Below are 10,514 nucleotides of genomic sequence, written 5' to 3' on the forward strand. Positions count from 1 at the left end.
CGCGTGCCTGCGGCGGCAAGCCGCAGGGGGCGCTCTGCTGGTCGCCGCGAGGGCGGCAGGCAGGTTGCCTTCAGCGGCATGCCTGCGGAGGGTCCGTTGCTCCCACGGCTTCGGCGGACCTCCCGCAGGCTGCTGCCGAATTCACGGGACCGGGGACCTCCTGCAGGCATGCCGCCGAAGGCAGCCTGCCTGCCGTGCTTGGGGTGGCAAGATATCTAGAGCCGCCCCTGGGGGGAGGTCTAGGTGGATATTAGGAAAAACTATTTCACTTAGGAGGGTGGTGAAGCACTGGAATGGGTTACCTAGGGAGGTGGTGGAATCTCCTTCCTTAGAGGTTTTTAAGGCCCAGCTTGACAAAGCCCTGGCTGGGATGATTTAGTTGGGGTTGGTCCTGCTTTGATCAGAGGGTTGGATTAGAAGACCTCCTGAGGTCTCGTCCAACTCTAATCTTCTATGAATACCCAGTCCTGAAATGGTTACATTTTGAAAGGTTTGGGTTTATTTTTTTTTCATATATTAGGGTGAGTAACTGCTATATCACATAGAAAGCTGAGTTCCAGGCTTTGCAGTGACATACAGCATATATTTCTAGGCTTGGCAGCCACACAATATTGCCTCTTAAAATGAGAAGATACTGACTTCTCCAAAGATACATCTCCCAGTGGATTCCCACTCTTGGATCTCTGAATGACCAGATGGGAGCCCCCATGAAAGCTCTGAGCTGTCAAGGCACTTATATAGACATGCCTTATGCACAGGTCAATCAGTGTCATGGGCTGTTCCGTACATCCTAAATTAAACTTTATCATAACAAAAATTTCAAATATCTATCAAACCTGTATCCCTCTCCTCCCCAAGCTCACTCCTTCATATGCCACTTAGAGGAATTGACAACCTCAGGACGTCTCCATGTGTTTTTTACAGTGCCTATTACAGAGGGTTCTGATCCTGACTCTTGCCTCTGAGCAGTGTTGTAGTACAGATATTTCAGAAACTTCCTTTCTAACTGCAGCTGGTGAAGGAGCTATTGAGAACTCAAGTGCTTCAGCAGTGATCAACTCAGCTTAGTGGTGTTATCAAATTCCACGGCATCCTTCTCCTCTTTTCTGAGTCAGGTTCCAAGTGAAAAAGAAACTTGGCAATCAGCAGTGGCTGACTGCATCATTGATGCCTTCAGGCTTCATCCCATGTTTCTGCTCTGCCCAGCTGCTGGTTCTTTTCATGCAGTTGATGCACTGACACATTTTTCTCTTGTCCACCTGCATTGCAGTATTGAGGCTCTTCTCTGTGCTTCCTCTGGTACAGACGAAAGCTGTCTACCTGTTGTGTAATCATTGTATGTAACCTTCTACTTTCAGCCTTTTACCTACCTAGTTCTCTTGCTGTGCTCCCGGGCTGGTCTGTTCCCCCACCACCCCGGAACTCAGCGCTTTTCCCCACCTCAAGCTTTGACAGTTCACTGGATGCTGCTGGGGGCTTGCATTATTTTGCCATCTTTCAGAACAGAAGATTCTTCTGGATTTAAAAAGCTCCTGCAGTTGAGCTGATGACTGTGGGGAAGGCCTGTGACAGGTAGAAGTTCTATTTTCTGATGTCACCTTATAACATCCCCAAGAGTGCATCTAAATCCCTCCTAGCTGTCTCTAGTGCAGGGGTCAGCAACCTGTCAGAAGTGGTGTGCCGAGTCTTCATTTATTCACTCTAATTTAAGGTTTCGCGTGCCAGTAACACATTTTAACATTTTTAGAAGATCTCTTTCCATAAGTCTATAATCTATAACTAAACTATTGTTGTATGTAAAATAAATAAGGTTTTTAAAAAGTTTAAGAAGCTTCATTTAAAATTAAATTAAAATGCAGAGCCCCCCAGACCGGTGGCCAGGACCCGGGCAGTGTGAGTGCCACTGAAAATCAGCTCACATGCTGCCTTTGGCACATGTGCCATAGGTTGCCTACCCTTGCCCTAGTGCACAAAGCTCTCCAAGGCCAGAGCCCTGAAATAGAGACCAGAAACGAGCTCCCACACACTGTATGTTGCCAGCTTCAGTGCAAGCCCGATGAAAGGAGAGGACTTTGTAGCATCACTTCCACCCCCAGAACAGTGGCTGATTCAAGCATGTAGGCCCACCACGTTTTACAAGGATAAGTAAAGAACATGGACAAATCTCCTTCTGAGTCAGGAACTCCAGCAGAGGTGGGATTTGGGCAGGGTCCAGCAGGACTTTGCTGGGGAACACATTTCATGCCAAAGGCTACACAGGAGTGAGTGTTTCCTAAGGGCTTGTCTACTGTTGGGACTATGGGGGTGTGCATAGCAGTGTGTCCCAAGGTGCTGCACTGTAACTCCCCCACATGGAGGCTGTGGTGCAAACTAAAGAGTTCATAGTTCACGTCCTCTTCAGACAGGCAATGTAGATTTACCTAAGTCTCTTGAATAAAACTCCCCCTACTGGTTCTGCTCAAGATACCGAGGAAAGATGTCCCTCTTGAGGGACACCAGTGAGGAGGGAACTCATACACATCTTCCAACTAATCCTTCTGGCAGAAAAGGTTCTTGCTCGAGTGCTGGTCCCTATGTGAATTCCATCCATGTGGTGGAGAGGGGTAGGAGCCCAAGTCCAGAAATTCTTCAAAGCAGTGTCCCTTCCAGGGCCGGCTCCAGGCACCAGATAAGAAAGCATGTGCCTGGGGCCAATCTTGGGGTGGCACATTCCGGCCGCCCTGCTGTTTTGTTTTGTTTTGTTTTTTGGCAGCCCGGTCCGCAGCTTCGGAGCCCCCAGCCGGCTCCCTGTGCTTCACCAGTCCCGTCCCAGCCCTGCAGGGGCACGGACCCCAGCTTGGGGGGGCAGGCACTAGCGATCCCTGCCGCTCACCGTGCCGCCGGGCTCCCTGGGACGCGCCACTCCCTGCCGCCTGCACCGGCCTCCGTCTCCCGCGCCGCTCTGAGCCCTGCCCGGCCGAGCTGCCTTTAAAGCAGCAGCTGAGCCAACACCTCCTGCAGCCCCTTGGAGAGGCACCCCAAGGCCAGAGGGGGGAGCCCCTCTCGCCTGGCTGCAAGCGGGCTGCAGCACCTGGCTGCCCACGGGTGGAGGGAGCGGGCGCACACCGCCCTTCACCCCCCTGTGAGCCGCCTTGACCGCCCTCCATACGCTCCCTGCGGCTGCAATGTTGGGGGGGTTTTTTGGTTGTTTTTGCTTCGGCAGTCCGGCCACTCTTTTTGCTTGGGGCGGCAAAAAAGCTAGAGTCGGCCCTGGTCCCTTGACCTGCACATGCACAGTAGCTTCCCTCAGTCGTGCTCCCGACCGAGGGAATAAGGGGCGCTGCGGGTTGGTGCTTCCCCTGTTCCTTCTTACTGCCGCATGGCCTGAGTCGGAATCAAAACTGGCACAGTAAAATCTTTGTAAATAATTTTAGCTTAGTAGTTATAGTTCTTTGAGTGCTTGTTGGTGCCACAGGATTCTTTGCTAGTTCCAATTAGGTGTGCGCACACTGCGTGCACGGCAGCTGGAAAGTTTTTCCCCTAGCAGTATCTGTCAGGTCTGCTCAGGTTCCCCCCTGGGGCTACGCCTTTATGGCACTGGATATAGAGCCCTGCCAACCCGCCACCCTCCCAGTTCCTTCTTACCTCCTGTGACAGTTTGCCAAAACGCTCACTCTTGCTTTGGCAAGAGTCTCTCTAGCAGTTGAAGTGTGGTTCTTGTATATAGTTAGTTTATATAGTAGTTAGTAGTTTTACATATACATTTTACTTGGGGAGTCCCCCTCTCACACACTTTCTTCTTGGCACTGGGGCATACCTTGGTCTCCGGGTTTCAAACACTGCAAAGCTTGTGGCAAGCTTATGCCCAAGAGCAACCCCCATTCTTCTTGTTTAAGGTGTTTGGGGGAAGCTCATCAGAAAGATCGCTGCAAAATTTGCAGAAGTTTCCATCCAAGGATACAGAAGGAGAAAGTTCAGTGCCTCAAGTTAATCCCCACGGAGGCAGCTCTCCATCTGCAATTGGACCCTGGCTTGGCAGAGCCGACCCCGAGCACCTCATCATCAGTGCGGAGCACAGGACTCGAGTAGAGACCCTCGGCACCAAAAGGACAGGGGTTGGCACCACTCACATTCGCCGGTGCCTCATAAGAAGAAGAAACCCAGAAGGGGCCGCTCCCCTATGCCCAGACCAGCGCAAAAGGAGCCAGCTGCCGAGAGACCTGTGTCGGGTCACGCGACTTCGGCCTTGGCTTCAAGGGTTGCATCGACTCCTGCCCCTACATGGGGTCAGTCAAGTCCGGGCACTCATCTGTCACCAGTCAGTGAGGGCCATGATCTACAGATGCCATTCACACCGGAGGCATTTGAGGCAGCGAGAGACCTTATCGCCCTCATAGCACTACCCTTCCCTCCAAGATGGGACAGGACACCTCCATGAGTTGCAGCAATTCCCATGAGACTCCCAGTGCCGTCCAGGGCAAACCGATAATGATGCCTTATCAGTCGCCACCCCCTTGACCCCGGTGTCTGGTGCCATCGATGAGTGCGCACATGGGGGAGCCACACCTATCCCCTAGCCTTAAATGCTGCTCTCCGGCACTGAGCGCCACCGTTCCTTCCTGGTCCTACACAGAGTCCTCAGAGTCTGAAGCGGTCTTCCTGCTCCAGATCCAGGAAGAGCAGGAGCTCCAGACTGGACAGGCAGACACACCACCTTCAGTCGGCACCATGGCTGAGTCAGTGGCAGCCCACTGCTTAGTGGCCTTTTTGGACCCCCTGGGCTTTCTGCCAGAGCCAATGGTCCTACTTGAGATTGGCTTCCATGGCGTTGGCTACTGTTGCTCCTCCGCCATCCCAGGGCAACCAGAGTCTGACTGCACCAGCACTGATCCATCCAGAACTGGCACCGACATACCCGACATCGTCGACGTTAATACCAGCATCCACATCGACTGCACCGGCATCGTCGGCATCAATTGCGCTGGCTCCAGCACCAGGGCTGCACCAGAACACCAAGTGCCCCAAGATCCCCTCGGTGCCAAGGGCAGGGAACAGGACCCACTGGTAGCTAGGGCCTCGTCCGCATCTTCACCTGATGAGGAGGTGGCGGGAACATTGATGGCCCCTTCCCTGGTGGACAGCAGAATGCTCCAAAAACTTCTTAGGAAAGTAGCACAGAACCTGGTAATCCAGGCTGAGGAGGTGGTGGAAGCATGAGACCCTATGGTCAACATCCTTGCCCCTTCAGGCCCCTCCCACATTGCTCTGCCACTTACTAAAACAATTAGTGACACCACTAAAACTTTCTGGCAGAGCCCAGAAGTGAGAGGAAGAACTTTGTTCCCTCTAGAGCAGGGAAGGCTACGGCAACTACAGCTTGAGAGCCGGATCCAGCCATTAGGGCTTTCAATGTGGTCCACGGGATTGCCGGCCCCCTGGCACCGCAGGGCTAAGGCAGGCTCCCTGCCTGCCCTGGCCCCATGCCGCTCCTGGAAGTGGCTGGCACCATGTTCCTGTGGCCCTGGGGGAGGCAGAGGACTCGGTGCACTGCCCTCACCTGCAGGCACTGCCCTCCGAAGCTCCCATTGTTCGGGAATGGGGAACCGTGACCAATGGGAGCTTTGGGGGTGGTACTGCAGGGGAGGGCAGCGTGCGGCGGAGCTGCCTGTCCCACCTCACCCCCAAGAGCCTCTGCCAGACACGCTGGCCACTTTCAGAAATGGCGTGGGCCCAGGGCAGGCAGAGAGCCTGCCTTGGACCTGCTGCACACTGCTGCCACTCTAGAGCCACTCAAGGAAAGCGGCGCTGGGCTGGAGCCCGCACCCCAAACCCCTCCTGCACCCCAATCCCCGTCTTGATCCCCACCGCACCCCATGCCACTCCTGCACTCCAACCCCCTGCCCCAGCCCTACATTCATGGCCCTGCATACAATTTCCCCACTCAGATGTGGCCTTTGGGCCAAAAAGTTTGCCCACCCCTGCTCTAGAGGCTACGAGCACCTCTATATCCAACCCCGCCAGACTCCCTAGTGGTGGCTGCAGTGAATAAGAGGGAGCGCCAAGGCTTCCAGGGCCCATACCCAAAAAATCAGGAAGCAAAAAAATTGGACCTCTTTGGGAGGAGAATGTATGCGACTGGGGTGCTCCAGCTCCATATATCTAACGACCAAGCCATCCTCAGCAGGTAGAATTACAACACCTGTGAAGCGATGGCCGAGTTCACGGAGCTGTTACCAGAGGACTCCAGGGCAGAGTTTTCCTCCCTCATGGAGGAAGGGAAACTGGTTGCCCATGCTTCACTGCAGGCAGTCCTTGATGTGGCTGACTTTGTGTCCCACACTACGGCCTCGGGTATAGCCATGAGGAGCTCCTGGCTGCAGGTCTCTGGGCTCCCTTATGAGGTCCACCAGACAATACAAGACCTCCCCTTTGAAGGTTTGGCCCTGTTTTCCGAGAAAACAGATTCCCGGCTCCACAGCCTGAAGGACTCAAGGGCCACCCTCAAGTCCCTTGACCACCATACTCCGACTAATCAAAGGAAACACTTTAAGTTGCAGCCTCTGCCTCGTTTTTACCAGGCAAGACTTCTCCCACAGGCGGAATAGAAACAATAGAAGGAGGCCTCAGCCTTTGTCGAGCCAGGGCTTTGGTCAGATGAAGCAGTCTTCTGGACAGAAACAAAACTTTTGAAGATGCGCCAAGGAGCAACACACCAGTCTGGACACCGGATCCATCCTACCTTATCTTCTCATGCCAACTGCCCCCTTTCTACCCTGTGTGGGCCCGTATTACATCGGATCACTGGGTACGCCACACAGTAGAAAGGGGATACTCCCTCCAGTTCTCTGCCCTCCTGCTCTTCTTCTCCCCTTCCCCATCCCTTCTCAGAAGCAACTCCTCATACAGGAGGTGCACTCGCTCCTATCACTGCGGGCAGTGGAAGGGGTTACTCAGGAGCTGAGGGGCAAGGGCTTCTATTCCCAGTATTTGCTAATACCAAAAGCCAAAGGAGGCCTCAGGCCCATCTTAGACCTCATGAAAGTGTCAGCATTACTCGAATGAAACCCATCACTGTATGTCCTTGTCATAGGCAGAGTGACCTCACTCAGAAGCCCCATTGCCTGGAACAGCTGGCTGAAATGCAGCACAGGCAAGACAGAGATGGTGCTGGTGGGAAGAAGGGGAAAGCTTTGGAAGAGTTGACTGAATCCATGAACATTGAAGATATTTATGCTTCTGCCATTGAGGTGATGTCTAGACTTGAGGTCCTACAGCACTCCTCAGTGCTTCTAAGCAGCTAAATAGCAATAGAAGTAAATGCCTTTTTCATTCATTCAAGAGCTGTGCCTTTTCCTGTTGAATACAGTCACGATGTTCTACGTATTCTTCACCTTTAGGTTTACCTAATGTAATGGCCTGTGCCTCAGGAAGGAAGCAAAAGCCAGAAAGGAAACCCAACTAGTTGAGGTTGAGGCCTGCTTTCTGATGAGAACCAACTGCTGTGCTAAGAGCACACACACCACTCTGGTGCTCCACACATTTACACTCAGTACCTGTGAAGAACTTCAGAATCCTGAACCTAATCTGTAAAGTCTTCAGTGGACTAGGGCACTGAGCACTTTGGAGATCAGCCCTTTCCACAACTCACAAGTCAAGCTGCTGCATCTCCAGGAATACTACAGCTAACAAAGACCACAGTGATGCTTTGGGACATACACTGAGAAAAGACAAAGCTATTTCTGCAGAAGGACCCCAGCTATGGAGTATGATCCCTCTGGAAATTAGTGAGCCCAGATCTCACCACTAGTGAAGATGTATCTCTTTGCACTTGCTTTCCCACAATAACATCAGAATGACTTGGCAGCACACACTGGAGTTAATAATGATAAATAAATTCCTTTCTTTGTACATCCTGATTAATTAAAGGGAAAGTGGAGAACACAGATTCTTCTGACTGAATTTGTATACATAATTCTGTTGACGCCCAAACACCACAATGACAAGCACAATATATGCACCTAGGTAATTCTGTATGCCTGTGAACTCACTTTTTTGTGAAGATGTTCAAAAATATGTGCTCAGTGAGGGGTGTCCAAAAAGAGGTAATAGAATATCTAGCTCTTATATAGCACTTTTCATTAGTAGACCAGTAGGGGGAACCCTCTTTACTGTCCAAGATACATTTTTGCTCTTTTTCATCTGTGTAACGCTGGTTGCTGGGTTACCCTCATATAGGCATCTCTCGAGTATTTTAGCTCCAAGAGTTGGAGTCTACTGTGATAAGTATTTTTTTTTTCCTAATAAGGTATGTCCATAGTTGTTACTTAACTATAATTCTCTGAAGATAAGACACAGCAGGGGGAGGGATAGCTCAGTGGTTTGAGCGTTGGCCTGCTGAACCCAGGGTTGTGAGTTCAATCCTTGAGGGGGCCATTTAGGGAACTGGGGTAAAAATCTGTCTGGGGATTGGCCCTGCTTTGAGCAGGGGGTTGGACTAGATGACCTGAGGTCCCTTCCAACCCTGATATTCGATGATTTTGTAATAGAGTGCTGGCCTGGAATTCAGGAAACCTGGGTTCTATTCTGGTTTATGCCACTGGGTCACTTGGGCAGGTCATATCCCTGGTCTGTGCCTCAGTTTCCCCATCTCTACAATGAGGATAATGATATTGACCTACTTTGTAAAGCACTTTGAGATTTACTGTTGAAAAGTACTAGAGGGGAGTGAGGAATCGTTACTTACCCCCAGTAGATTCCAGTTCTTTCATATCAACCCTTCTTCCCTGAGAATTTGGAAGGTTCTGTACCTGTGGTGTGTACTCATAAGAATGACCATACTGGATCAGACCAAAGGTCCATCTAGCTCAGTATCTTCTCTTCCGACTGTGGCCAATGCCAGGTGCCCCAGAGGGAATGAACAGAACAGGTGATCATCAAGTGATCCATCCCCTGTCACCCATTCCCAGCTTCTGGCAAACAGAGGCTATGGACACCATCCCTGCCAATAGCCATCGATGGACCTATCCTCCATGAATTTATCTAGTTCTTTTTTGAACCCTGTTATAGTCTTGGCCTTCACAACATCCTTTGGCAAGGAGTTCCTCAGATTGACTGTGCATTGTGTGAAAAAATACTTCCTTTTGTTTGTTTTAAACCTGTTGCCTATTAATTTCATTTGGTGACTGCTAGTTCTCTCAGTACTCCTTTTGTCATACTTGTTTTTGGAAGGAAAATACCGTAGAATTTGCAGGGGGACAGCCCAAATCACTTGACTGAAGGGTGTGAGACACCTGATGATTGTAGCCTCAGTAGCTTTTCAATTTTAGGTGTTCCTGCCTGATCACACACTGGAAGCACAGACCCAAGAGTTGGAATCTGCCATGATGTATATCATCAGGGAGAATAGGTAAGGAATTTCCTTATACACACACACAGTTTTCTAAAAACATATATTAACACACACTTGAAAGCCTGTATGTCCATGGTAATTAAGACAACCTGGTTTATTGCTGGAGAGATGCAAAGAACTGAAATAATAAAGTTTTAACTCTGAAAGTTCTTTATGTGGCATAAACTAAATGCAATGGTGTGCAGGGGTAGAGAAGTTTTGATGCTCATTTGGAAGGACCTGCATCATCACTCATGAGTGAAATGGCAGTCCTAAATTCATCTCCAGGAAACCTTTTCTCCATATTATCCCACATTATACATGTATAGAGCTCAGGTTCAGCCAGTACTGTGATATGCCATGTCTTCAGTTGGGACCATGAGTTTCTGTAATTCACTTTTAGTCTTCCAGGTAGCAAAGGAAATCTTGCCAGTGTGAAATTAAGACAGTGTTGTGTGAGGTATTGTCTACATGGGAAAGTTTTTCTGATTATATTACTATAGTTAAGCTGGTGTTACACCTCATCTGTGCACTCTTATTCCAATGAGAGTTACTTTTTCTGGCTTAGCTTAAAACCCATCCTGAGTGACCTAAGCGAAACAGAAAAAGCCATTTTCCCACCAGAATAAGAGCATTCACAAGGAGGAGTTTGCTGGACTTCAGTATAAATTCACATGTTAGGTTACACCAAAAACTCTTTCATGTGTAGACAAGGCCTGAATCTGGAGATAGGTAGACTGAAATAATAGTTCTGAGAGGAGGTGTGAACGGCCCCCGTCCCATTTATCCCAATGGAGTGTTAATTCTAAAACCTAAAGATCTTAAACAGATCAATGTGTCATTTGACTAGCGTACCACAAATTTTCTCTAATTTGCCATGTATTTATATGTAATGGCTATCAGCAAAAAGCTTCTATACCACTTAGAAAAGGGTTTTCTTAGCTCTTGAGAGAAAGTGTTCAAAGATGTATCATTTTTATTATTTAAACATTTATATGGCACCATAAATTTACTCATCCCTTTAAGAAAGAGACAGGCTCCCTGACCCACAGAGCTCACAATCTAAATAAATAAAGATCAACACAAAACACAAGTCAACTATCCAGGATAGGGAGTGTGTGTGGGATAATTCATGATGAGAAGAGGA

Source organism: Mauremys reevesii, linkage group 7 (assembly GCF_016161935.1).
Source record: "Mauremys reevesii isolate NIE-2019 linkage group 7, ASM1616193v1, whole genome shotgun sequence".
NCBI classification, from domain to species: Eukaryota; Metazoa; Chordata; order Testudines; family Geoemydidae; genus Mauremys; species Mauremys reevesii.